This window comes from Heliconius melpomene, chromosome 7 (genome assembly GCF_056956725.1).
Source record: "Heliconius melpomene rosina isolate 202511_hmr_F chromosome 7, ASM5695672v1, whole genome shotgun sequence".
Classification (NCBI taxonomy): Eukaryota; Metazoa; Arthropoda; class Insecta; order Lepidoptera; family Nymphalidae; genus Heliconius; species Heliconius melpomene.
The window spans coordinates 6,336,985-6,358,141 of NC_140395.1; the positions used below are offsets into that span (position 1 = coordinate 6,336,985).

The 21,157-nt window shown below is 32.7% G+C and overlaps 1 protein-coding gene and 1 non-coding gene across 3 annotated transcripts in view; one reads left to right on the plus strand and one right to left on the minus strand.

Moving 5' to 3' along the window:
• The window catches only part of LOC146537522 (uncharacterized), a 119,493-nt gene that overhangs the window by 59,460 nt on the left and 38,876 nt on the right, over positions 1-21,157 (plus strand). The gene's annotated exons all lie outside the window — the stretch shown is intronic.
• On the minus strand, positions 15,783-15,853 carry TRNAV-GAC (transfer RNA valine (anticodon GAC)). Its single transcript has one exon. It is a non-coding gene; the product is annotated as a tRNA-Val (tRNA).

A 21,157-nucleotide genomic window follows, 5' to 3' on the forward strand; every position in this document is an offset into this window, starting at 1 on the left:
CTACGAAATGTTTCGTATAAGGCACACATAACAATCTTACAAATGTCACATCCGTTAATCAATACCACATAGGCTAACAGTCACACAGACAAGTCATTGCCTCAACGGTTAGTAATTGCCACACAGGCCAGTCATTGCCACACAAGCCAGCCATTGCCACACAGGCTAGTACTTGCCACACAGGCTAGTCATTGCCACACAGGCCAGCTACTGCCACACAGGCTAGTAATTGCCGCACAGGCTACTCGTTGCCACACAGGCTACTCGTCGCCACACAGGCTACTCGTCGCCACACAGGCTACTCGTCGCCACACAGGCTACTCGTCGCCACACAGGCCACTCGTCGCCACACAGGCCACTCGTCGCCACACAGGCCACTCGTCGCCACACAGGCTACACGTCGCCACACAAGCTAGTCGTCGCCACAAAGGCTAGTCGTCGCCACAAAGGCTAGTCGTTGCCACAAGGGCTAGTCGTTGCCACAAAGGCTAGTCGTTGCCACAAGGGCTAGTCGTTGCCACAATGGCTAGTTTTTTTTTTTTTTGCTTTTTTTTTTGTTTGTTTTGTTTGTCTTAGCCACACAGGCTACTACAGGGTAAAAGGGTATGTAACTATTTAACATGGCCGTCATCGGCACATTCTGACTTTATTTTGTTGCTTGCAATCTCCGGCACTACTACGTGCTACTAGAATTGAAAGCCAATTACTACGGGCTTACGGGCTTTTTTAAGAGTCTTTAATATTTTGAGTCAAGCTTGGTTTGGTTACAGCACATAATCACCTACTTAATTGACTTTGCTTTGCTTTAACTTTGCTTTACGTTTATCAAACTAAACCTTCTTAGAAGGAGCATTAGCTTCTTTTGCTCGTGTCGATTGCTCGATAATAAGATTCAAATCAAATTCATCCGTGGCTAATTACATTAAGTTTAGAGGCATAGAAACTTTTACTACTAACAATTCTAAAGGACTCGCCCTGGTTATCCTACTCATAATAGCTGCGCTAATGGCTAGCTGTTTGTCAGGTAGTGCATCTTGCCATGACTTATTATTATCTATCTCTTCAGAGCTGACTTTATTAAAGAGCATTCGGCAACAGAGCCGAAACAAAATGAAAACTTCTCACCAGATTCATCTAAGAACTGATCCATAGCTAGTTGAATGGAGCAAACATTCACCCATCGTTCAACCCGTTCATCGCTTGCCTTGGTATCCATACTGATGCAGCGCATTGCGATGTGGCCGCATTCACCACACGTGAAGCAAGTTGGATTTATCACCTTCATATGCACACCAACTTCCTTAGACTGTAGAGATAAGGTAGTATCTGAAATCTCACAACGTAAATAAGAAATTGTTATTACAACTACTATTGCCACAACAATCACTGGGTACGTGACCCTACTTGTTACAGTTATAGCATCGCTGTGATGATTCTATTAGTGGCTTTTTCACTTCCATAGTCGGAGTAGTCTTCCCACTAATCGGATGTCCTCTTTTTATTTGAAACAAACTGGAGCGAGCATTTCATCCTCAAGGCGAATTAACATTTATAACATCATTAATTTGGTAATAATCTTAACTGGCAGCTATCCTGCATGACATTCAATAGACATTATTTCCATACATGTTTATCCTCTAAATATTTCTGAACAGTGTTATAAGCAGCGCCCGGCATACGTAGATAAACACTCGACTTCTCTTGGACCACCATTGAGTAATCGCCATAAATTGCAGTTGGAGTCTCAACAGTATCAAATCTAGCTAAGAACAGATCTTTTAATTGTAGCCATTTAATCCGGGAAAAACTAGATTGAACAAGTCAAGATGACGCCGATCCCTTGAGTACCTGAGCATTATAAAAGGTTTTTTCCCAGGTTCTCCTTTTAGTAGTAAAACGGTGTCATCAGCAAAAGACACAATTTTTCAAAAGTTTATAGGTAAGTTCAATATTAAAAATAGTGTTGGTCTCAATATACTTCCCTGTGGAATTCCATATTTGATAGGAAGGTTTATACTAGTATATTGCATTCTATCCGTGAGATAGCTTTCGAATAGTTTGTGTTCCTTACGCCTTACACCAAAATCACAGTTAGATTTTAACGAATTTATAATTCTTACAACTTCAATTTCATAAGTATCAAGTAAAACGAACGACAGTTTAATGTCATCTATTTGTGGTTTTCCATTGATATTAGGACACCTATTTTTTTATCTTCTCGGCAAGTTTTCCATCAATGCTGACGAAATATTTATTAACTATGTCAACTGAATCCTGCGGGAACTTGAGTTCCACATTAAATCAGAAGCGATATTCTTATTGTCACGAATACTTAACTTATTTTTTAATACTTTCCATAATTTCTTATTATTTGAGTTTGCTCTCACAATCTCGGATTTGTCAAATTCTCTCTTAACTCTTTTTGTGCCTTGCTCATTGTAATTATCAAATCACTGCCAAAATAAGTTATTCTTGTAAACATATGTCACACCAACTGCGAACGTCGTGGTCTACAGCATCAGAATTAAACTTTCGTAACATTATTTTTCTTAATGTCAGATACCAATGGCTCCCGTAAAATTTTGTTTCTGCATGTCAAAAATAAATTTTCAACTTCACATTTTTTTACAATTTTCACATCTTGTCAAATTTTAACACTCTTTTCTGTATTTTGTTCCTTATTCATTGCTGGTAATCCCACTTCTGATGTAGAAGCATCAGAAGGGGCCTCAAAGCGGTCTTGGCTATCACTATTCATTTGTGGGCGTTGTAGCAACAGAGATGTTTAAATAAAAGTCACACTTGTATTCTACAATGTCTTATTACTCGTTTACATAAAAGTTTTACAATGAATCTCACAAGATTAACAAAATTACAATAGATTAGGAGCCAATAGGTTAATTGGTGAACATCTCACGCCATAGCTGTCAACCAATGACATCTGCTATTATTCGTGGCTACACCTATTACCCTATTCGGGGTTACCCGCTCCATTTTAAATATTCCTCTAATATAATCCATTACGTAAATCAATTAATATTGAAATGTAATAATTGGGAAATTATAATTAAAACTAATACATAGCAGCGCGCCGTCATATATATATATATGGTATATATGTACACCATATATCATACGATATATTATAACAATATATATAATACACTAGCGGCCCGCTCGCGGTTTTACCCGCGTGAACTATGTTATTATTAATTTCTGTCTCCATGACTACGTCCTAGTGACGTCTATGCAAAATTTGAGACTCCTAGCATTTGTAGTTACGTAGTTTCATACAACCTTTCGACCCCAAAAACAACCCCTTAGAAGTCGAATATTGCAAATTCCCGTCTTAGCGAGCACCTACGTCCTATAAGTATCTCCTATGCAAAATTTGACACTCCTAGCACATGTAGTTTCTGAGATTTCGTGATGAGTGAGTGACCTTTCGATTTTATATATATAGATAATATATGATATATACATCATAATATTGATATATTATAACAGGACAAAGAGAGGAGAGATATTTTTTCCTGTTTGATGAATTTACTTTGTAAAGTCTTTATTGCATTTAGGATAACCAATAATTATTGATAATCTTTTAATTATATTGTAAATATTTTTTGGTTTCAAAAGACAGGAGCGGATTGTATAACCTTCAAGTTATGCGAAAATTTACTGAATTTACTGAACATTCAGTATTCAAAGTACAGCAGTAGATTTCAAACTGAATTTTGGCATGCCACTGAAGCGTGGGCGTCTGTACTTTGCTAACAAAGAATTTGTAGAAATTCCGCTCTCTAAAGTGGTGAAAAGGTAGTTCCATGAAAATGTTATTAGACGGAATGATAGTATTCTCGTAGTGTATTGTTGTTTTCTATGAAGCAACAAAATTACTATTTTAAATTATTATTATTTGAAGTTGAATAATTTGCTTAATTGAGCACGCTAACCTCAGGAACTGTTATTTTGAATTGAAAAATTATTTCTCTGCTAGATAGTCGATTTATAAAGGAGAACTCTACTTGTCATAGAGTCTTATCATCACGATTGTCATTATAATAGTATGCCCAGTATCTGACATCTTAAGCACTTTTTAATGTATCATATATACCTACAACTCTTAGTTATTTATATTTAACACAGGTGAGAAAGAGAAACTTAGTAGTCTAATGTGAACGCTATATACTATTTTAATATTCATATTTGAGTAAAAACCAGTCGTGTAATGTTTTTTCAAAATTATTTTATTAAAAATTCACCTGCAACTTGACCGTGTCCCAATTTCTAGATTACAATGTTGATTTACTAATACTGCGATGTATAGATAAGTGTTACAAAGATTATTATCTTTAAAATTAACTTAAATAATTTATTTTGTATTAAAAATAGTTAACCTTAATGTGAATTTTGAAACAAAATGATATTATAGCTGTTAAGTGTCTTAATTAATCAACAAATTAGATTTGAAATGCTTGTTGCGGACCGCGGTGCGAGGTGATACGCTCTGGTTAACAGATTTCAAGGGTGAGGGAGGTTTTGGGTTACCCTGGACTTGTTTTCAATGAAGTTGGTTTACTTTGAAAGTTTATGTTTTTAGCAATCGTATTTTTAAAGGATTTTTAAAGGTATTCTACATATTTTATATATGTTTTTATTATTATTCTATGATGGATGGATCAATCAATCAATCAAAAACACTTTATTGCACAAAGAAGATACAATTAAATTTCTAATTTAGATACAGTGCATAGGCGGCCTTATCACTGTAAGTGATTTCTTACAGGCAACCTTTTTTTTTTTAAAGAAAAACTAATAGTATGATACAATTGGTGGCGGTTAACTTTGCATAAAGATATTTTGTATTTTGTAATTTATGGATATATCCATTCCTATAAGAACTACATATTTTTCGCACATTTTTCATAATTTATATAATTTTAACGACGTGGGTAACGTAGTATAACTAGAATAGGAAACTAAAAATATGTATTGGCTCGTTTAATCAGACTCGTACTTAAGTTTGGTTGGTTCATTTTATTTTTTTTAATAAAAATGAGATACATAATATCTTAGAGAGAGACGAGAAAGAAAATGATATGTCTCTTCACCCGTATTCGTATTCGAGAAATAAATGGAAATGAGATGAAGGTCACATCTTCTAATATTACTTTAGTACAAAACGTAATTAAATGTTTGTTATTTAACATGAGTAGGTAAACGTGTCTAGTGATGCCTGCAATTATCTACTACGAAACGGAATGTCTTCACAAATATGCATTTTTCTCACCACATACGGTTTTTTATGTTTCGTCAACACCAAGTGGAGCATAACGAGAACAGCAAATATGCACTAGCTATGCTATTTCTTCGTATCACGGTTATAAACTTGGTAAATTATTCTCGTTTTAGGGTTCCGTATCTCGAGGAAAGTATCAATCTAAAATCATTAGATATTAGATATAATAATAATAATAATAAACTCTTTATTTCACACCATAATACATAGCAAAATTAAAATTTACAATAGCTTAAGAAAAAAAAACAAAAAATAATAAAATGTGAAAAAGGCGGCCTTATCACTAAAAGTGATCTCTTCCAGGCAACCGAATTGTAGGAATAGATAGACAGAGGTGCGGGCATAGTGCGTGGGAAAAAATAATTATGTCAATACACGAGAATTAAAAATATATATACAACACACATAACATAAATATATATACTATAAGTATATAAAATAGATATATTTGAGGCCATCGTGGCTCAGTGGTACTTGAAGTATGTAACTATAACGCGATAGTTTAGGGTTCGATGTCTCTGAATGGGCATTGAAATATTTAACATTTTCATTTCCTCGCTGTGGTAACAAGCCAAAGCGCGGCGTTGATTGCCGTCCTTCCACACGCAATGACTCGAAAATTCGGCGGAAAACGAATCCTGCATTATGCGGGATACAGCGAGAAGCTAAAAAAATATCAGAGTCTACAGTCAGTAATAATGAATTTTACGATCGGCATTTAAAAACATGATTTTCCATATATTTCTTTTTATAATAGCGACATGTATTTCATATTTATATTGATGCATAAAATAGTACGATTTAACAATTAATATATCAAATTATTTCTTGTTTTTTTTTACGCTAATTGATTTTAATTATAACTAGATATGTACATTGTACATGTTGTTTTTTATTATTTGCAAATAAGTCCTTTCTGCGACCTTTACAGGTTTGTGAGAAGGGTTATTTGACTAGACACACTAGTATGTGAGTAATAATGCTTATTAAATTAATTGTTTATCTATACTAATATAATAAAGCGGAAGAGTTTGTTTGTTTGTTTGTTTGTTTGTTTGTTTGTTTGTTTGTTTGTTTGTTTGTTTGTTTGTTTGTTTGTTTGTTTGAACGCTAAGATCTCTGGATCTACTGGTCCGATTTACTATGTTTTTGTTTTGTATGAAAGCTGCATTCTTCAGAAGTGCTATAGGCTATATAACATTACATTACACATATAAATTAATATATGTTAAAGTACTTTCTAATTTGACATGCAATTTATTCTGCCATGTTAATAACAACCGTCGCGTCGCTACGCAACCGTTACCGCGACATTTTGATATTCATCCTTATGACAATAAATATAATAGTCACTTTTAGCATTTTATCTAGATTTAAATTATACATTTTAATAAATAATTAAGGAGATGTCACTGATTCGAAATGACCTAGCTGTCGGGAGCCATAGTATGAGTATGACCGACGCGAACGGGCAGATGACGTTGATGGTTTTATAAATTTTCTCTTTCTCTTAGGTTCTCTTCTTATTTTATTTGATATTGTTGACAAAAAATATTTTAAATAGTTTTTAGGTACGGGTTCTAGGTTCTAGGTTCTAATATTAAGAATATCCTTTAGTTACTTTTACTTCTTATGTTGGTGTTCAATTTCTCAGATATTTTTTCTAATAATATGTCTCTAATTATTATTCTTTTTGATTATTTAAGCTTATATTTTCTTACTAATTATATTGAAAACTGAAAATATATTTAATAAATATTCTTATAGTTTAAGCAGGCGTAGCCGCGTCCGGGTCCACTAGTAATATAATAAAGCGGAAGAGTTTGTTTGTTTGTTTGTTTGTTTGTTTGAACGCTAAGATCTCTGGATCTACTGGTCCGATTTACTATGTTTTTGTTTTGTATGAAAGCTGCATTCTTCAGAAGTGCTATAGGCTATATAACATTACATTACACATATGTACTAATAAATTAAAATACTTTCTAATTTGACATGCAATTTATTCTGCCATGTTAATAACAACCGTCGTTGCTAAGCACCGGTTTGCAAAGTTTCTTTGTTGTTCTAAGAAAACGTCACCCAAAATGAAGTTATATTTTGATATTCATCCTTATAAAAATAAATATATTATGTAATATTTAATAAATATTCCTATACTTCAAGCAGGCGTAGCCGCGTCCGGGTCCACTAGTATATATATATATGTCATTTATTGGCGCTATTGTGGCACGATTGCAAAATGTCAGTTATATTGCGATGGTCGTGAATTTGAATTTTACGATAGAAACATATGTTAACTAAATAGATAGAAATTACGATTTTTTGTTATTTTGTTGTTTAACGATTGTAGAAATATATATTATTAATTTTATCACTCATTTATTATCATAATGAGTAATGGCTAATTACACTTGTCATAATGGCAATTGAAAACTTCCTTCTCTTACGATAGTGTTACGATACGTTTTTAAAATATATCTATGTATTTGTATATGTTGTTACAATTTTATTTATGTAGAAGCCAGTCGTGGCAAGAGGAACAGCGACAGGTTGTGGATTCCCATTCCGTTTTCATTTCATCGCTCTGGTAACGTGGTAAATCACGGCGTAGATTTCCGCCACTCAACACGGAGTGCCTCTAGAATTGAATATATAGATTTATTCTGATGTAAAGAAATATCTTATATAAATTTCTTTATAAAATCTATATTTTACTAGGTTATGTTAATTTAGTTTATCTGTTATATATAATCTAAAGTTAAAGTGTTAACTCGGTGTATATTAATATAGATTTATTTCAAATAATTACAGTGTCCAAGTGTTAATGCCGACAATATTAGAATTAATATTCCAATTTGTACGTACGTATCTCTTATCGTTTTCAATAAATATTTAATCAGCATTTTAATTTAAATTGTCCGATATCTATTAATAGTGAATTGTTATGCATACAAATGATACTGCGGTGACACATTTGGCGCTGCCACCCGGTCCCCGTGGCGTGCCGTACTAGATCGTTGTTCTCTTATATAACGTTGTATAGACGTTATAATTGAATTTAAATATTATTGTTTTAAAGCTTAGTTAGGTTATAGTAAACAATGGAGTAAGTTAACAGAATAATTTTTCTTCATTCTTCGTTAAAAGTTATTAAAAATGTTTAGTCTTTAGGCTTCTTCGTAGTACTTTAAGACGGATTTTAAATAGAAAATGCGATTTGCCCAGGAATTTTGAGAAATAAATTTTAACTTCCTAAATCCCATAGTTGTCATAAACACGCCATGAATATGGCTAGTAAGGTTTGTGTTTTCTTCAATTTTACGCTGTAGGTATCCTGCGTGTAGCGGAATAGGCAGATGGGGCTAGTGTTAAGATACTCCGCTCACTTTCCGCCGAATTTAGGAAGCATTGTGTGTTGAGTGGCGGAACTAAACGCTGCGCTTTGATTTGGACACCAGCAGAGCCAGCAGCTTCGAGTGGGAATCATCGAACCGACAGCCAGTCGCGTTTACATTTTTTTTTCACATAAACGACCAGACAAAATTTAAATGTCAGCGTCAATCTATTCGACAGCTTGAGAATTGACATAATAATAACTTTAATGACAGGTATATTAATACCTGATTTTATCAATAAAAACTAAATAAAAATAAAAGAGTGAAATACATTTTGGCCGTCGCTTTTTGTGTATCTTTGATTGTATTTAATTTCGTTGTTAATATTACAGCATTATTTGACATTGGATAATATTACAAAACCTTTAGAGTTAGTTTTTAGTTAGAGACCTTGGGCGCTGGTTCTGTTCGACGTCTTATGGCTGTATTTGAAGTGAATGGCGTTAGGATTCATTCAATTAAACGTTATTTCAATGTTAAATTTTTCTTTATATTTTATTAAAAGTCGAGTCGAAAGTTTAACCGAAGTTGTGTTAAAGATGACTTTAGTTTTTCTAATAAGACATAGCATACGTCGTGGCGCAGCGGCAAAGCTGCGGTCTGATTGTAAACGCAATAGCTCTAGATTCATTCCCACTCGTGGGGGTAGTTTTTTTTCCTCGATCTGGTAATAAGATGTTAATTTCCGACATTCCGTCTACTCCAACCACCAGATTCCGTCTCTTTCACTAGGTTCCCTCTGCCTACTGAGCTATATGCGGGAAACAGCGTGAAGCTAAAAAACACCCTATATTTTGAACCGAAACTAAGTGCATACCCTCTTTTAACTTGCCCGTTCAAATCTGGGTTTATTTATAGTCGTCTCTTTAATCGAGTGACCCTCTTACTGTACAAGATTGTGGTGTACTGTTTGCGTGCTCTAAATATTGAATCGCTCGTTCCAAATGGAAATCCAAATATTCTATATTTATTTATTATACTAACTTCCTCCATTAAAATTAATCTTAATTTTTATTTATTTATTTATTATATCTTTAATGGTTTTGTTGCGGCTATGATTTATTAGGTGTATGTGCTATTTCTTTCTAATTGTTATATTTAATATTATTATCATTATCTTTCTTTATTTTTAAGTATCAATTCGTATTGGTAGTGTATCTAAATCTATCAGCATCTATTCCGCACATAGCTTGGTAGGCATAAGAAACCTGGCAAAAGACACTTCCGTTTCCAACTTTCGCTTTGCCTCGTTACCCGAGTGAACAAATCAAATTATTTATTTTTTTCATTTCTTCAAGTGGGAATCGAACTCAGAACCTCCGCCGTTTAATCACACGTTTGAGCCCCTGCGCCACGCCTGCCTCTAAATAATATTTTCAATTAAAATTCCACATAAATCAAGCGAAATTTTTATTTATGTCAACACTTTGAAGGAATAATCAACACCCCGCTGACGCCGAACGAGTGCGCGCGTCCTCGTTGATAATTAATATGCACCGAATCGAGATACACTCTGTTTCCGTGTCGTAAATATTGTATGTGTAGTGAATAGGTACTGTATGACTCGTTCGACCGTAATGTGTGGGTTATTGTGGTGTTATTAGTTATTAATAATAACAATTATAGCTAGATGTAAAGAAAGGAAAGCTTGTTGTTTTAATGAGCGATTTCTTTAATGATTTACAATTAAATTTAATTGTAGTGGTAGTTAGTGGGGAGCGGAGTGTCTGAACACTAAGCTCCCTGTGATATTTAAAAAAAAAATAAAGTATAAGGATATCGCATCGTCTCAAAACTTGGGCGAAAAGTATTGAATAAAGCTTCTTTTCGTACAATTTAGTCTATTAAATTTATTTAAAGTAATTAAATTTATTTTAACATTTTTAATTTGAAAATGTATTTTAACATCAATGTTCCATTATTATATTTGACATTATAATGATGCCATGTTCACTCTTTTATAAGACGTACGCAAAGAATATTATAGTACGAAGCATGTTCTTACAATTTTAGTCTTTCTATTTGCCGTATGAAATATTACTTAAGAGCTTAAAGCAAACTTTGCAGAGCTTCGCAGTTAGCAAATTAATATGGATAATAACTTTTATTGAAGCCATCGCTTCGCAGTGACACACCCTCTGGCTGTGAACGCAGTGGTTGTAGATTCGATCCCCAGTAATTAGGAGTGACTATATTTATTTTAATTTCTCCGCAGTTTTGATAGACAAAATACAGTGTTAAGTCCCTACACTCAACGTGCAATGTTTCCAGACTTCAGCAGAAAGTGAGAAACGAAAGTGTTTTAATGGAAACAGAGGGTCTTAACTCTCTGCCTGGCCCGAATCGCCGTGGTTTGTGGGTAACGATTCCTTTTGCCCACTTTGATATATACGGGATACAGCATTAATAATATACATGTTACTCAGGGTAGATATAAGAAAAAAATCGTCGAATTTTAAAGATTACATAAACCTCGATCTCTTCTTTATCTATATTTAAATTAGAACTAAATATTGCTGCTTAACTAAATATTCCATTGTAGGATATTTTTTTCAAATAAATTAACTTTAACCAAAGAAAAAATATAAATTGCTCTACGTGAAGCATTTATACTAGTCCCGTCCAATTATAATTTAATATTCAAGAAGGGCAGTTTTTAATTAACTAAATTACACAAACTTGTTTTGTATATAAAAGTGTTAGCGAGACGCCCTCGCTTCGCGGAGAAGCAAACGCAATTTGCTTAAGAATTTTTAAAACAGCTGCGACTAGGTCCTTGGTCCCCGTGGTCAATTGAAAATAAGTAATATTTATGTGTGACATTTATGTAAATATGTGTAAGTAGGCTATTCTAGGTAACTCTGATCGTAAGTGCAGTTAATTACATCGAAACGATTACCGGAATGTAATATAACTTAATGGAAACGGAGTGTTTTAACACTAGGTTCCCAGGTGAAATGTTAAATTGAAAAAATACACGTATATTTTTTTTGTAGGTACGTCTTTATGTAAATATTGGCACTATAGCGGCGCAATTAGGAACTCTGAATGTATGCACGATGAAGGTTAGACCTCTTGCTCGAAACACTTAACATTAGCTTGTTTCTACCCAAACTGATGTGAAAATAACTTATTATGAGAATTTTTCAAACTTGACAATTTGACAAGCAGTTCCTTGATCATTACAGCTTCATTATTACATATTGCGAAAGCGAAAATGTTAAATTAGCACGTGTATATTAATTACATATCGGTACATTACGCTAGGATACCTATAATATATATGTAACCACTAAATAAAATGAAAAAAAAAAATGATCTCATACAACTGACATAATAAATTTATTTTTGCGCTTGATACTAAAAGCTTGTTACTACTACCCTTTAAGTTTTATCTAGGATTAAAAGTTAAGTTTCCACAAAGCTGTAACCGTAAAGACCTTACGTTCTTACTACAAAGGTTAAAGAAGAAACTTCCTGAAGAGTTTCCATTTCATTCCATTCATTCAGCGTTAGAAAATTTACGTGCAGGATAGCTGATGAAGTGTGAAACTGAACAGAAATTCAGATCATTGACTGACGGATGGACTACTTCCTCCTGGCATTAATCCCGGCTATTGCCAGGGTCTGCCCTCCTGCTCAACCTACTCCACTTTGCACGGTCTTTTGCGTACTGTCACTGACGGATGGACTACGTCTACCCGGAACTACGCAGAGTAGAACGCTGAACTTGGAACTTTTTCGTCTTCCTTGGTAAACGTTGTCGCCGGGCGGCCACTAGATTTAAATGTCATTGTTTGAGATTTGAATCCAGAACTGTCGCGAACGTAAGTAGATATATCAAAAACTCCACCATATGTAGTTCTATTTATATATATTTATGTTAACATGTTAATTAATATTGACAGACTAGTATGAAAACGTAAGTTAGCTATAGAGATACTGTAATATCATTTACACAGTGATGATAACAATGATAATTACTATAATTGTTTTTTATTTATTTTCGTACGTAACGTTTTATATGTTGTTTAACTTTATACTAAACAAAGTACAATTATTTATTATTGCTTTTTTTTATTGTACTCTTTTTTTGCTTTAGGTATTGTTTATTTTTATTGTTATCACTTCGTTACGTCAGTAGGTACTCAATGGCTGTTAATAATTTATAGAAAGTTTTCTTTTACACTAAAAGTAGATACACAATAAAAAGCTATTTAATGAAATGTTTATTGTTTATATATAATAATACTTATGAAAGCAAAAGATTTTTCAGTAAAATGTCTCCTCTTTTTAAAAAAAAAATTATGTAATTTACATAATAAATGTCTTATAATTATATTACGTTAATAATAAGATAAAACATAACATATATTTCTACAATCGTTTTCGTTTGTCTTATTTATTAATATACATTTTCCGAGATAGGAATAAATTACTTTCTTTTAAATTATCAAGATTAAAAAAGATTTAAATATTATCTTAAACTTGAAATACACAGCAATCATCACCATACATTTTTTTGTATGTTTTTTGCTTTTGTATATTTGCAAAAGTAATTGCCAAGCTTGGTATAATAGATACTAAGTTCGTTTCGGTCAAATAGTATGTTTACCTACCGTATTTCAATATTAGCATAGACGACAACACCCACGTACGTATGATCATCTTTAAGTAAAATTTATTGTACAAAATTAAATTTATTAAAATCACCTTCACTCTAAATCCCGCACATAGCAGGGTTCACTTTCCGAGGCATTGCATATGGAGTGGCAGAACACTACGCTGATTCTAAGTCTTGGTGCCAGAGCGAAGAAATTTCCCCCGAGTGGGGATCGAACCTAAAACTGTTGCCTTACAATTACACCCTTGTGCCCCGCCACGACGACCTCAAATTCATACTCTTAAAAGAATTAAAGATTTATAGCTGAAAAAAACTATTGTAGAAAATAGACGCAATAATGTTTTTTTTTTTAAATATAAATAACTAACTGATGATTAATTTTGTTGTGCACGAATAGATAGTAAGTAGTACTTACCATGTTAAAATTAAGACGTTCTAATATACTATTTTGGTTATGTCCTTGCACGTTCTTTGGTGCTTGAACCAGCGTGTTCCACATTTCGAAGTGCTTTTATACTTAAAATTCATCTTTTACTCTAAAATAACGTGAAAAATGTTAGAATAAGACCGAGAATTGGTCTAATTTTGACATATTTCACAAGGTCTTTTGAATTTTAATTAAGTAGGGTATCATTTTTTTTTAATTTAATGTGTTTTTATATATTACTAGCGACCCTCTTGCGGCTTCGCCCGCTTTAACTACTGGATTATTCATGTAATGTATGTTTGCAAAGCACTCAAGATAATGTGAAAATTAATTAAACCCTCATGCAACCCGCATTTTTGTAGTTTCAATAAGGATTTTCCAATTGTTTTACACAGCAAGGATTTTTTAGTAGGTACCGTAATTTTAAATCTGTGCTACTAATCTTTTCAAGTACTTATCCTATCCTATATCTTATAAAACAAAGTCGCTTTTCGTGTCTGTCTGAACTTTCTAACTCTTCTTCTTCTAAATCACCCAACGGATTTTGATGCGGTTTTCACGATTAGGTCGAGTATTTTTCAGGGATATAGTTTATTATTTGTACATTCTTATGTAAATTAACATAAATACGATAAATGTGTATAAAGTCCTACCCGTTGAGACACTTTCGCGCATGCGCTGCTCTAATGGTAAGTACTACATGAAAATAATGTACTGGAGTATTGTTCCTCTTAATGACATCTACAAAAAAGTCAGCGAGAGCATATTCGTATCTTTTAAGAATAACGTGTAGTGATTATATTTCTGTCTAAAAATTGTAATTTCAATATATTTTTTATTATGAGGGATATTTTTCCATTATGGTATTAATCCTTATCCTTTAAAATACTTTATTAATTTTCTACGTTAAACGAAGATAAAATTTGCTTTTTACACTATTTCAAAATTGCGAATAGTTTTAGAGAAAAAGGCATTTAATTGTTGACACATCCCGCCGTTGACACATCAGCTGTATCGAGTCAAGTTTCACTTATCCCTTACTCTCAGCATATAAATAAGTATATTAGTTGCGTTGGCCATTTAATGTAGATCAAAACTGTCTTTTCTGTTTTTCATTTTAATAAGTACTTTAGAAGTTGTTACAATATCAAAAAATCCTTGCTGCGAAACGCGCCTCGCGACGTTATGCTTATACAAGCGAGTCCGCCGCGCCCGCCTGCCTTACACGCATCGGTGGTTCAGTGGTAGAATGCTCGCCTGCCACGCGGGCAGCCCGGGTTCAATTCCCGGCCGATGCATTCTATTTAATTTTCCTCACAGGCAGCCACGTAGTGCTTGCTTTTCATCAGGGACAGAATACCCTCTTCAGCATTAACCACAAGTTCGAAAAAAAAAAACCCGCCTGCCTTTATAGCAACGAAGATTTAGATGCGTTTGCACGTATTGGATAATTCGAGTTGAATGTATTAATTAATGTCATTTAACTATCTAAAAATAGTAATTTAAATATATTTTAATAAGTACTTGAAAAGATTAGTATCACAGATATAAAATTACGGTACCTACTAAAAAATCCTTGCTGTGTAAAACAATTGGAAAATCCTTATTGAAACTACGAAAATGCGGGTTGCATTAGGGTTTAATTAATTTTCACATTATCTTAAGTGCTTTGCAAACATACATTATATGAATAATCCAGTAGTTAAAGCGGGCGAAGCCGCAATAGGGTCGCTAGTTAAAATATATTTAAATGACTATTTTTAGATAGTTAAATGACTATTTTTAAACGGAAGAAATTATAAATAAAAACCTACCTACTACTAACTACTACAAAAAAAGTGAAACCAAATATATCGCGCTTAAATAATACATTCAACTCCAATTATCCAATACGTGCAAACGCTTCTAACTAAATCTTCGTTGCTATAGAGGCAGCCGGGTTTTTTTTTCGAGCTTGTGGTTAATGCTGAAGGGGGTATTCTGTCCCTGATGAAAAGCAAGCACGACGTGGCTGCCTGTGAGGAAAATTAAATAGAATGCATGGGCCGGGAATCGAACCCGGGCCGCCCGCGTGTCAGGCGAGCTTTCTACCACTGAACCACCGATGCGTGTAAGGCAGGCGGGCGCGGCGGACGCATGGCCAGTGGCGAGCCGTTTCGCAGTAAGGATTTTTTTGATATTGTAACAACTTCTAAAGTACTTATTAAAATGAAAAACAGTAAAAGACAGTTTTGGTCTACATTAAATGGCCAACGTAACTAATGTACTTATTTATATGCTGAGAGTAAGGGATAAGTGAAACTTGAGTAACATACAGCTGATGTGTCAACGGCGGGATGTGTCAACAATTAAATGCGTTTTTCTGTAAAACTATTCGCAATTTCGAAATATTGTAAAAAGCAAATTTTATCTTCGTTTAACGTAGAAAATTAATAAAGTATTTTAAAGGATAAGGATTAATACTATTATGGAAAAATATCCCTCACAATAAAAAATATATTGAAATTATTATTTTTAAACAGAAAAATGATCACTACACGTTATTCTTAAAAGATACGAATATGCTCTCGCGGACTTTTTTGTAGATCTTATTAAGAGGAACAATATTCCAGTACATTTTTTTCATGTAGTACTTACCATTAGAGCAGCGCATGCGCGAAAGTGTCTCAACGGGTAGGACTTTATACACATTTATCGTATTTATGTTAATTTACATAAGAATGTACAAATAATAAACTATATATAAAACTTCTACGAAAAACACTCGACTTAATGGTGAAGACCGCGTCAAAATCCGTTGGGTGGTTTAGAAGAAGAAGAGTTAGAAACAACAGACAGACACGAAAAGCGACTTTGTTTTATAAGATATAGGATATTTAAAATGTTTATATGTATATATTACCGTTTTATAGTTCTTCTATATATAAACTATAATTTGGCCTAATGCAATACTCTATCCGCATATTTTTTTGTAAAAACTAGTACAAAATTAATATATAGGTTTTATTAAAACTTGTGGTCCAGTTAATAGTGACATTCCTAAACTGAAGGTCGCGGATACAATTTCTTATCTAGGTCAGATATTATTGTTGTAAGAGTATAAGTAAATATTTAATTTAAAGTATAATTATCAATTAACTGATATCGATAATAATTACGAACGTTTTAATATTTTTTATTCATTTCATTTTAAATTAAAATTCTTTATGAAGCAATAAGATCTATATAAATGTATAACAAAAGAGAACCAGCTGTTTCATTTTACAACGTTGTTTGTACATATGTTTTTGTTGCTATAAATAGTTGTATCTCGAGTAAATGTCATGACATTTCATTATAAGGATTCATAAGAAATGGCGGCACTTATAGTATCTACACCTGTAGTCGTAACGCCCACTTTTATTATTGAAGAAAATATATTATTAAACTTTATTTTTTTACGATAGAGACAAACTATGTTATAAATATATATATTATGCGAGTGAGCTCTAAGACACTAGCTTCTATAGCATTTTTATAGTAAAGTAAAATTTGTAATTTATATTTGTCAACTCATCTAGTCGACTAAGGATTGTAATTTTTTTATATATTTAAGTAAAATATCGAAGAAGTCCCCCGTCCTGCCACTCAGTTTTCTTATTCTTATCATATTATATTTGTCAATTATACGGTTATTATAGATAGTTGTTTAAAGAACAAACGACAATCTTAAATCTTCATGATAGGATGCGCTAAGACTATATTTCCTTCAGATACCACTAAACAATACAAGTAGGTATATCATCATCATCATCATCATCAACAGCCATCTTATGTCCACTGCTGAACATAGGCCTTCCCCAATTCTCGCCACCACACCATTTAGTAGATATATAATATTATATATTACATCTGTATAAACAACCTTGTGCCAAGTAATGCATGTCTGAGGGTAAAATTAAATGATAAACACTGAGAATCAACGTTACACTGCAGTGTGACTTGTACACACACCAGGTGTTTAAACAATGTCTTTTGTAAAGCAATTCAAGATTAAAAGAAACATTTGCGAATGTTTTGAACGATATATAAATATAGACTTTAAGTGTATTATGTCTTGTTTCTATAAGAAAAAACAGATAATAAATACAAATATGATATTAAATTTACATCTTAATATCTTTGCCTTGTGTTCAGAAACTATGTCATGTTTTCTTTTCTTCAAACAAAACAATTTGTCAAATTTCATATGGTACTCTAACCGCAATAGACTAAAATTATATTATTTCTATATAAATATATTAAAAAATAAAAAAAAAGATAGGTGTTTTCTTTTGTATGGCAGAATTCTTAGAACTTGGTCTACTAAACCAGTAGAGGTATGTTTACTTTATATAATCTTTTGTCAATTCAATACTTAAACCTATAATTATCACATAGTCATGCAAAACTAAATAAGGCTAATTCCTATTTATAATATATATAAAAAAACACATTGTATTTTTCCTATAACACATCGACCACCGGCCTTCCTCAACTCATACATTAAATATACCTACTTCGTGTGTTATATAACGTTATTACACGTTATGAAATGGTTCCTCTATAATAGTAGGAACGATGAGACACTTGCAATTGTCACGCGAAACAAAGTGGTTTGTGTACATATTGTGACTTCACTTGATTTATGAGTCTGTGTTTCTTGTTTGTACGTTATTATCACTATAATTTATGTTTTTAGTTTCACGTTCTAGCTCGCATTTAGCGGAGAGAACCTAGTGTTAAAACACTCTATTCCCCGCGTCCCGTCAAATTTTGGAGACAAATTTTTGAGTGGCGCATTTGCGCTTTATCTTATTGTCAGCACTAGGAAATGAAAACAATTTAATTATCTCGAGTGGGAATAGAACCCACAATCGTCGCGTGGTACAGTAATACGCGTTTCTACTGCGCCATGATAGCCTCTAAATACAGTTAGTTATATAAACACAGTTTCGCGGTTGCCAATTGCCAAAAAGAATTAAAACAATACGTCGATGGCCTACAACCGGTCGTACCAGTTCGTGTAAGCTTTCAGCCAATTTTATTTTGATTCCATGCGGAAGCGGAACTTGACTGACTCGCTTTTTTATGGTGAATAAAATTATTTATTTTGACTCGCGGTTAGTGACCTAATTAAACTGAGTTTCAAATTCAATTAGTGATTGCCCGCGATTTTGCTTAAAAAAATATTTTTTAGTAAACATGTGACGCATTAATACTTATGGTAGCTTTTTATGTGGAGAATTACGAAACATGGAGTTTATTAAAGTAATAATGTGAAGAAGTCGCCCTTGCTTGTTTTTTAACCAATATATAATAGGAATAACTATTAGTTGAGGCCATAGTGGCGCAGAGGTACGAGATTGTGATTTTTAACGCGACGGAAAGTGGAATGTGTTAACACTAAGTTTCCTTTGCCGTCCCCGCTATACTTGTTGATTTAATTAATTAGTTTATGTGTGATGACTGATGATAAAAATAATAACTCATAATTTATTACCTAGGAAAATGTTTTTGTATACTTGTAACAATACAATAGTGATGATAATTTATAAATAGCTACCTTATTATCTACTTATACTAAGTTAATAAAATAATAGGAAACTTATTACATAACATCATCATGGAAAAGTTGACATAATACCCTTAAACAATGAAGGGCAATTAATACAAATCCTATTTTCAATATTGTATTTACCTATTTCTGAGGGAAAAAAAAAATATAAGGATATAAAATATTTATTTCAATTTATATTTCCTCGCTCTGTTGTCGAAGAAAGCGGAACGAAGAACGCGGTGTTGAGCTCTGCCACTCAACACGCAATGCCTCCAGATCTCGGCGGAAAGTGGGGAACCAACTATCTTAACACTATGTTCCCACTGCCTCCCCTGGTGCGTGCGGGATACAGCGTGAAGCTGATTTAATTTAATTTATTTTTTAATTAATTTATATTTATTTACACTAGTGTTTCGCTTATGGCTTTCACCCAATCGACCAACTCTACACTAATATTACATGCACATTGCACGTATCATAACTACACTATTATGATGCGTATCTAAATCACCATCTAAGAGAAGTGGTTTTGCTTTGTACCATAAAGTATAGATAAAATAGTTTTCTTGAACTTTGGGGGTTAAAATAAAAACAGTATAAGAATTTCTCAACTCTGTAAACTATACGTGAAATATCTATAATCACAGTAGATATAAAAAGCAAGTGAGAAAAAAAAATACCAGCCTATAGAGACCAAATAATCTTCGAAGAAGCTTAAAATCTACTAAATTATAGACGTTTTAATTTCCCAATTAGTCACTACGTCATATGAAATGAATGACGTTGTAAAGCCATTAACTTTTATTTTTTACACTAAAATTAAGCAAAATGCTAAATATATGAGAAATATATTTTTATTATTCTCTTTAGCTCTACACACTGCTTAAAATGATAATTATTTAATTAGCATTTTTATGCGATTTCCGTATAAAATTGCAATGTATACGTTGCGTATTGAAAAGGAAACAAAAGAGCCTAGTGACATGTCACTATTTTTCCATTTGTTATTTCCATTGCATTATAAAAGTACTTATGAAAATTTCAATGAAATGATATTTAGTTAGCATAATATTTTAATTAAATTTTATAAATTATTGTTTTATACATTAAAATTTGGACGTGGTTTAGTGCTTATTTAAGAAAAGCAGATTCAAATCCTCCATTCTAAAATTGAATTTTTACTAAACTATATACTAAATTCGAATATTTAAACTATTTAGTTACTAAATAACCTTGTTGCAAGGTTACTGAGGTCAAAATTAGATTTTAGATTAAAAAAAAACTATAATTGTTTTACATATTGACATTTTTTATAAAATAGAAATTAATATTGAAGGGGGTTCTCATACAACATATGTACCTATGTCCTTATTGCCGTTTTTATAGAAAATGTTACGAAGTTTTATTATAAAAATTTTGCATATTCTTTACATGCAAGATTAAAATTCTATTTTAAGAACTCCCTTTTATAACGTTAAAATAGATAATTAAGTGATATGATAATGCTCTCAATTTATTTAAAAAAAAAAGAAATATACTTTTAAAATATCCTTTTTTTAATTACACGTACATACACACACACCTACAGCATTATAGCAAAATTAAATTCACAAACTCAATTAGTGCAAAAATGGTAAAATGTAAAATCATATTTAAACCGCTATTCGCATCGCCGAGTACCAGGGGAACACGACCGGCGCGGAGGTTCGCAATGTTGCGGCACACTCGCGAAACTTACGCACACCAGCCTACATACCTACGTGTAAATAAATAAACGTTTTATTTAGCCTTATATGTATGTAGATTGACCGGTATGCCACGAACGAGTCGAGTG